Source organism: Macadamia integrifolia, unplaced genomic scaffold (assembly GCF_013358625.1).
Source record: "Macadamia integrifolia cultivar HAES 741 unplaced genomic scaffold, SCU_Mint_v3 scaffold836, whole genome shotgun sequence".
NCBI lineage: Eukaryota > Viridiplantae > Streptophyta > Magnoliopsida > Proteales > Proteaceae > Macadamia > Macadamia integrifolia.
This window is the reverse complement of record NW_024870553.1, coordinates 36,046-44,347: the sequence shown is the minus strand read 5'-3', so window position 1 is coordinate 44,347 and position 8,302 is coordinate 36,046. Positions and strand designations below refer to the sequence as shown.

The 8,302-nt window shown below is 40.9% G+C and overlaps 1 long non-coding RNA gene across 1 annotated transcript; it reads left to right on the top strand.

The window, feature by feature from the left end:
* The first annotated feature begins 3,062 nt into the window (after positions 1 to 3,062).
* Positions 3,063 to 7,698, top strand: LOC122070145. Its single transcript, XR_006137676.1, has 2 exons — positions 3,063 to 3,653; positions 7,297 to 7,698. It is a non-coding gene; the product is annotated as an uncharacterized LOC122070145 (long non-coding RNA).
* The last annotated feature ends 604 nt before the right edge of the window (positions 7,699 to 8,302 follow it).

Here is an 8,302-nt window from a genome sequence, read left to right as displayed (position 1 = left end):
AGGCCAAAATTTTCAAAATATAAAAAAGATTGACTATGGTATCGGATATGGATGGTAAGTTAGTCAGCTACACCAATGAGGAAAGGTTCAAGAAGTCTGACTTCACCCGTACTCTGTAGCACGGCTTATCAAACCTAGTGTAGATTTAAGTCCGAAAGACATCTACAACGATGTGTCCTACCATTCTAATGTGCTCAGACTATATATATATATTGTATTTATTTATTTTTTTACCAGTATTTTGAGTCTTGTGGGGGAATTGTTGGATTTAAAACAAGTATTTAAAACAATTGAAGATTCAAAATAGCTTTAAATAGTTGTTTAAATACAAAATAACTTTTACAAGTCTTATACCCCACAATTTACTTGTCAATTCAGTTTTGGAGACATTTTATTATCTTCTTTAAGGCTCATTATCTCTGTAATTGCTAAAGATTTACGTAGTCTTAGTTTTCCTTTAAGTTTTAAAGTTTCTTTACAATAAAGTATCTTCTTAAAGTCCCTTAATTATTTCTCTTAAATGGCTTATAAATAGAGATGAGTTTTAGCATTTGTAGAGATATAGATCAAGTCCCTTGAGTCATTCAAGTGTATGTTCTTAATTTTGCTTCTCTTGGATTTTTATTAGATTTTATATATGTCTATTTTGTGAGTGTTTTGTTTTCTAGTCTGAGCATAACCCTATAGCATTCAAAGGGGTCCAGTAGTCGAGTGCACGATTATCGAGGGAGCAATTATGTTGTTTTATCTTGGAGGCCGATTTGCATTATTCTTGGTTGTACCATAGGGGGCATCTATGGTCTTAAGGACAATGTCTAGTGACACGACTTAGCCTACCAATTTTCTAACAATTTCTATTATAGGTTTATGATGATTCTATGCAGGTGATAGATTGAAAGTTTCTCCTACACAAATGCGACATTTAGGTTTGCTCTCTCGATATTTTGACTCCTAATTTCCCTACAGATTCAGAACTAGAATCTGAACGTTGATTGGAGGAGCTATATAATACAACTTTAGAAAGATTCTCTTAAAGAGAACTGTCGATTGCTAAGGGCCCGTTTGTTTAGAGGGGAGTATGGGGTGGGAATATTGTCAGAATGGGACCCACGTGTTGGTGGGGTGACGAACAAGGAAAGGAAAGATGAAGGAATGTTAATCATTCCCACCCCTATAATGTTTGGTTAACACGGTTCCATGTGGAATTGTTCATAGAGTAAAGTGAGAAGACAACAATGGAGGAGGAGAGAGATGGATGAATCATCTCCCTGTGTTTGCTCCATGGATTCTGCCAAAAACCCATCTTCTTCTTCAGGGAGGCCAAGGTGCGAGTGTGATTCTTGATTCTTAGAACATTAGCGACCTAGGTTCTCTCTCTCTCTCTCTCTCTCTCTCTCTCTCAAAATTCTGATTTCTAAACTCATACAGGAATATTTGCTCGGAAAATTGCCAGAGAACACTTGTAGAGAAAAAAGAGGGTTTGATCTTCCTTGTGAATCGCCCCTTGCAACTCTTCTTCACGGGTCTGAAATGGGACCTCTTCACTTGCAGCGACAATGGAATATGGTGGAAGAAAGATCGAAGCCAAGGAAGACGATCTACGAGGGATCCTGTAGCGTTCTCTCCCGCCTACCTGTCTTCCCTGTGAGGCACCCTCTGCAACTCCTCTTCACCGGTGTGATATTTTATTTTCACCTTCACAATCTAAAACCCCCCTTCGCAGCTCCTGTTCACCGGCCCAAAATCCCCCCTCTCACCTTTGCGGTCTGAAAACTCACCCTCCTCCCCACAATCTCAACATATAATATATACAGGTTTCTTGCAAACAAAATTTTTAATGCACCTTAGAAAGGATGCGATGGATGTCTATGGAATTCTTTGGAGGGTTTTTTTCGTCTTCAATTCACCTTAGTAGGTATGCAATGGCCCGGCACGGGTGCAGGGTGTGATGATGCAGCGGCTGAGGACACCGATCATGGTGGCAAAGCTTGAAGCGAAGTGATGGTCAAGGAAGGGTGATGGACAACATTTTCGCGCCATCTCCAATTGGTTTCCCTTGGATTTCCCACCAGAGTCCTACCAAATCGGTAGGACTTTGGAAGGGCATGGGGTGGGAGAATTTGTGATCCACGTCGGCCGACAAACAAAAATGTGTTGTCTACTCAAAAGCCCAACCCAGACAAACAAACACATTGCAATTTCATGGGGTGGAATAGTTCGTACAACTATCCCACCCCAGCAAAATCCCTCTAAACAAACGGCCCCTAAAGCATTAATTCTGGCCTTAATACGACATTTTATTTGTGAAATGACCGACCTTTCAATATTTGTAGCAAGTTGGAGCATTACTAGAATGTTTAAAGGATTTATAAGGTCGATTTTTAGGATACAATTTTTTTTTTGGGGAATTTTTTTTTGTGAATTTTCTTTGATCTTAGAAGGCAAATGTTCTCATAACCAAATTGTTCACAAAATCGCCAAGTTCTTTAAATCGTGATTGGCGTTCTTTAGACAATTGTTTTTTGAGCATAAGGTTTGTACACAGTTGTAATCCTTTATGACAAACTTCAACATCGAGTTCTCCAAAGGTATAATAATGGTCATAAGGAATGATTCCATATAGTGGAAGAAGTCAATAAAGGAAATAAGTAAACTTTTAATAAGCTTATTTGGAACACTATCAAACTTGCAATAATCCAATAAAGAAAGAATATTCAATATTTGTTTGTAAATGAAAAGATTAGGGCTAGCAAGATCGGGTATGAGCAAACCTGAATTTTTTTATTTATGGAGATATGAATGCTCCTTGATAATGCCACCCTTGCACCTGATAAAGAGGGCAGCGAAATGATGCCTCTACCCCTGTGAACTAAAATTTCCACCCCTATTTAAGCCCATGTGAGCCTCCTCGTTAGCCCTTACATTGGTACAGAGTTGTGTGGCCAAAGGGCATTCTTTTCCCTTTATATATTTTTTCTTCCTTTATGCTTCTAGGCTTGGCCTAGCAGTTTGGCATTGCTCCTAATATCCTAGGTTTTGTTAGTCGATCAATTATTCACAAATGTGCACTGATGCGTGACTTGAACCACCCCCACCCAGGCCTGTTTGGGCCCCCGATTTAGTGCAAAAAAAAAAAAAAATATATATATATATATATATTTATAAAAGAGGTTGCACTTGGCCCGTATTAAACCTGATTTGTTGCCATTTTTGCGGCAGCTATATAAAAGAGTGAGCTTGCCCAAACCCCAATGGCCATAAAAGTGGAAGTGAGCTGGACCGGGATGATCTGATTGTTTCGGGAATCCTTGCATTGGCGGATCGACCGGATCGCTCCTTTTCGCATCTATAGTACCGATATAAGGCGGCAATAGCGGAGCTGGTTGTTCCGCTACTCGGCCGGAGAAAATGGGAAATCCTGGGAACAGTTCAGACTCAGGCAAAGATCTTCACGCGGCCGCAAGATCCGGCGACCTTCTCTCTGTTCAAACAATCTGCAGCACAAATCCATTAGCTATCAATTCAAGAGATAAGCACTCAAGAACTCCGTATCCTATTTTTTAGCTATTTTTCCAATGTAAACAGTCTACTCGCCTAGATCGGCCTATTTAGATTAAAGAAGAGGTCAAGAGGTTATGCTGGTTTTTGTAAATGTGGGTTTTCTCCTTCTGATGTTTTATCTGAAAATTGAATTGGGTTTCTGTAGTTTCGGTCAGTTTGCTGGAATTAGGGTTTTTAGAATAATTGTCACTGCCATAGGATTATTTAATTGTGATGGGAACGAGATGTTAATCTGTTTGTTTCTTTATCAGTTGAGATTACGATGGGCGTTTGGTTGTTCAAAAGTTTGATAAAACTTAATTTGAAGAAACTGTGTGGGTCTATTCCTTTTCTTCACTGAACTATTTCAGTGAACCACAATCATTTTTGAACCTGTTTTAACTCAAAGGAGGAAAGGAGAGGAGGAAAAAGAATAAAAAGAAGAAAATGAGTTATGCTGCCTTTTAGTATTTTGACCAGTACACTGTTACTAGATTTGAACTGCAAATCAGTTGGATTTTTATATAGGCAGGCTTGGAAATTTTTCATTAGATTGACATGAGATCTGTTGAGCTCAGGAATTGAGAACTCAATCTTGAGGCCGTTTTGAGCTGGGTTGAAACTGAGATATAGGCTGAAACCTGCAAAACCAGGTCGAAATCTGGTACTGTTTTTGGGCCAACTTGAAACCTTGGTTTCGAGGCCCAAAAAGTGGATTTTGGCCTTTATTTTTTGTGTGCTGCAAATTTTACCTTTTAAACCTAATACATTAATTATTTTCACAAAAAGCACACCCAAAATGATACTTATGGTGTTGTCCCAAGTTTGCTAGTGTACACTGAATGAGATGCTGGACACTAGACTTGTTAATTTGTTATAAACTTTAGATATTAGAAATGTAAATAAGCTATTAAAACTGTCAAAACATACTTTAGAATTGAAAAAGAAGCATACATGATGGATGATGGTGATACAACACTCATCGCTCAATTCCACGCAGAGTTTCTAGGTGATTCTAGCTACGTACAACTAAAAATGTCAACGCCGCTCCTTTGAGTGCAACACATGGATCCTATGAAATGTTTTGGGCCCAATTGTTCTGAAAGTCCATCATTGGCCACTATAGGCTCCATCATCATCATGTTAAAGGTATCCCAACCTAGGGAATGTAATGCGGGGCCGGTGGGTCCCGAAGACCCAACTCGGATAACTGGGGCCCACCATAGAGTGCAATATCCAGACACTAAGGAATGGTGGCAGTTTCTGTAAATATACTGAAGTTACAGATTGGAGATGGCACTCTTGTAAATGAAGGGATTTTAATTGATGCAGGTACGGCTGCCCTTTCTTGGTTGGACCAGTATGACCGACTTTGGAAGCCAAGAGCCAAGAAGAATCGGTCTAGCCCCAGCCCAGGGTTTTGGTCCAACAAGGGTTGAAAATAAAATTAGTAGTTTACTTGGTATTTTATTTCATGCTTTTATTTTCCAGACTTGAACGTAGGAGTAGGATTTACTTCCTTGCTTTGGTTTCCTTTTTATAGTTGTTTCCTAGTTTAGGCTAGTTTCCATTTCAGTTAAGTTTCTAATTTCATGTTCCTATTTTCCTATATATTGGTTGTAATCGATTGAAGATTTAGAGAGAGTGATTTTGATTATTGAATGAATGTGTTGAGTGTGATTCTCCTTTTTCCCCCTCTCTACTCTGATTTCCCCTCTCTTCTCTAAGGGTTCTCCATCATTAATAGGGTTTGTTGTAATAATGGGTTTTAGGGAAAGTGTCAGTTACCAAACGGACCCTAAGGGGTTTAATGGTCTTTGTAATTCTCTAGAACCTTCTCTCCATTATAAATAAAGATGGTTGGTGTCATATTAGACACAAGTCATTACTCTATTCAACATGGTATCAAAGCCTAACCCCTTCTCCATCTCTTTGCCTCTTTCTCTCCCAGCGCCTCTTTCATCTGTGCCTCCCTTCATCTCTCTTCATCTGTTTCTCTCTCGTGGTGGGAGCTTCTTAAACCACCAAGAGGGTTTCTAACCTCCACCCATCCTTCCCCTGGGATCTCAGACTCTCTTCTACAATGATATGAGAGACCCAGAACATTTTTTTCATAATTTTTTCAGGGTTTTCTCCTTGAGAATGTTTTTTCAATGCCGGGATGCTTTTTCTCCGCTTGATGGTCCAATCGTCTTGATGTTTGTTGCTATTGATGCCTCTTATCATTGTGGTGGTATGTATCAACCACTTTTTCGTTTGAGGTCTCTGTTCTAGAGCTATCCCTAAAATCATTTTCTCAGGGTTTTACCTTTTATTGATTTTTAGGTTTTCTAGCTTTTTTTGGTGCTTTCTCTATCTCTGACTAGTGTCTCTTCTATTTGCACAACGTTCTTAAGTAGCAACTATGTCTACCATTTCATCTGCATCTACTGGCGGAGACACCATGACTCTTCCTCCCGTTCTTCCTTGTGCTATCAAGCTTGATGGCACAAACTACCTTATGTGGTCACTCTCGGTTTGCATCTCCATCAAGTCCCGTGGCTATTACGGGTACCTCACTGGAACCACAAAGCGTCTGATCACTGGTACTAAGATTGACAAGTGGGAGTGTACCAACTCTCTGGTTGTGGCATTCCTTGTCAACTCCACGTTGCCACAACTTTCGCGTGGTTATCTCCTCCTTGACTCCGCTGCGAAGATCTGGAAGTCTGTCCAGGATATCTATTCCTAGGCAGGGAATGATGCTCAGGTTTTTGAGCTTTGCCAGAAGGTTCGTGATCTGAGGTAGATAGGGCTCATTCTGTGACAGTACTACTATGAGTTACGGTCAGTATGGATTGAGTTGGATTTCTATGAGGAGTATACTCCTTCCACTGCCGAAGATGTCACCAAGTTTAAGAAGCGAGATGACAAAATCAGGGTCTATGACTTTCTGGTAGGTTTGAATGTGGAGTTTGATCAGTTACGGTCTCAGGTTTTAAGTCGTGACCCCTTTCCTACCTTGGATCAAGCCTATGCTGTGAACCAACTTGAGGACAGTTGACGTACCACTATGCTTCCACAGTAAGTTGCCTCACCTACTGAGAGATTTGCACTCGTATCTGGCACTCAGTCCCTTAGTGCAGCTCCACAGTCTGGTGGCTCCTCTATTAGGACTTTAGTGAAGTGCGATTACTGTGGGAAGGAGTGTCATAGCAAGGCGCACTGCTGGAAGCTTCATGGTCATCCAACTGATACATTTGAAAAAGGGCGAGGGAAGGGTCGTGCCGGTACTTCTGGGCGGGCCAACCATACTGAGAGCCCTAACTCTGACTCTACTCTTAGCTTCTCAGTAGCCTCGCTATCATTTGACGAGCTTACTGCCCTCCGGTGCCTTTTGACACGTCTAGACTCTCCTGCACCTGCCACTGCGAGCTCTACTCATTCCACCCCTTCTGGGTCAGGTATCTCCTTTTGTGGCCTTACCATGTCTGTCCCTTCTACCCCTTAGATTATAGACTCTGAGGCTTTTGATCATATGACGGGCCGCTTATCTCTTTTTTCACAGTATACTACTTGTCCTTATAATGGTAAGGTCAAATTGGCTAATGGGACTTATTCCACTATTCTGGGGAAGGGCTCTATTGGCTGTACCCCCTCTTTATCCCTTTCTACTGTATTGCATGTTCCTTCTTTTCCCACTAACCTTTTGTCTATTAGTAGTCTTCTAGTCTTAATTGCAAACTCACCTTTTTCCTGTCTCATTGTGTTTTTCAGGATTTGGTGACAGGGGCAATGATTGGCTTTGGTAGGGTTCGTAGCGGTCTGTATTTGCTTGATGATGACTCGGCGTTGGTCGCTGGTCATGTTCTTCAGACATCTTGATGGGGACATCCATGTATACTAGCGGTGTAGACTCAAGACCCAGCCACGTGTGCATTCTATTTGGCTGGAGGAAAGCTAGAAGAAAGAAGAAGGAAGAAAGCAGAAGGAAGAAAGAAGGAAAGAGAGGGAGTCGAACCAGCCTTTCCGACACTAGGTTCAACCCCCCCTCTTTTCTCCCAATCGGCAGATACTTGTGGACCCCACCAGATTCTGTTTTTTTTTTTTTAGTAATTTACTTTAGTTCATAGTGTTATTTAACTGTTTTGAATATTTAGGTAACTAGTTATTTCTGTCTATTGGTCTATTAGGTGATTTCTAATTTCAGTGATTGAGTTCCTGAATAACTCTTTTTTATTCTTGGTAATTTTATTCTTTATATGTGTAAGGCCATTGGCCATCTTTTAATTAATGAATGAAAATTATTGAATCAAGAAGGGCCATCGTCTCCCTCTCTCTCGATTCTCACTCTTGCTCTCTCTTTCTCGACTTTCTCCCTCCCTTTTTCGACTCTCTTTTTTTCTTGGCTTACATCTCTCTCTCTCTCTCTCTCTCTCTTTGCTGTTTCTGTTTCTCTCTGTTGCTGCTGCCCTGTTGCAGCCATTGTTCACAGTAATTGGAGATCACCTCCATTGGATAGACCCCACCTGGGTTGCTGCTGAGTTCCTCATCAACAAGCTGGGTTGCTGAGCACTACATCATCAAGCTGGACCTTCTCCCTCGTCAAATAAGGTAGACTGCACCTCCGTTTTGGAGGACTTCGGCTTCTCCTTTTCTCCTCAGATCAGGACAGCAAGAAGGTCAGTAAAACCCCCTATTCCTCATCCATTGACTGCCTATTACCCACCCCCCATTATCTTCCCCACTGAAACCTGAAATTATTCTCTCTTTTTTTTTAAGC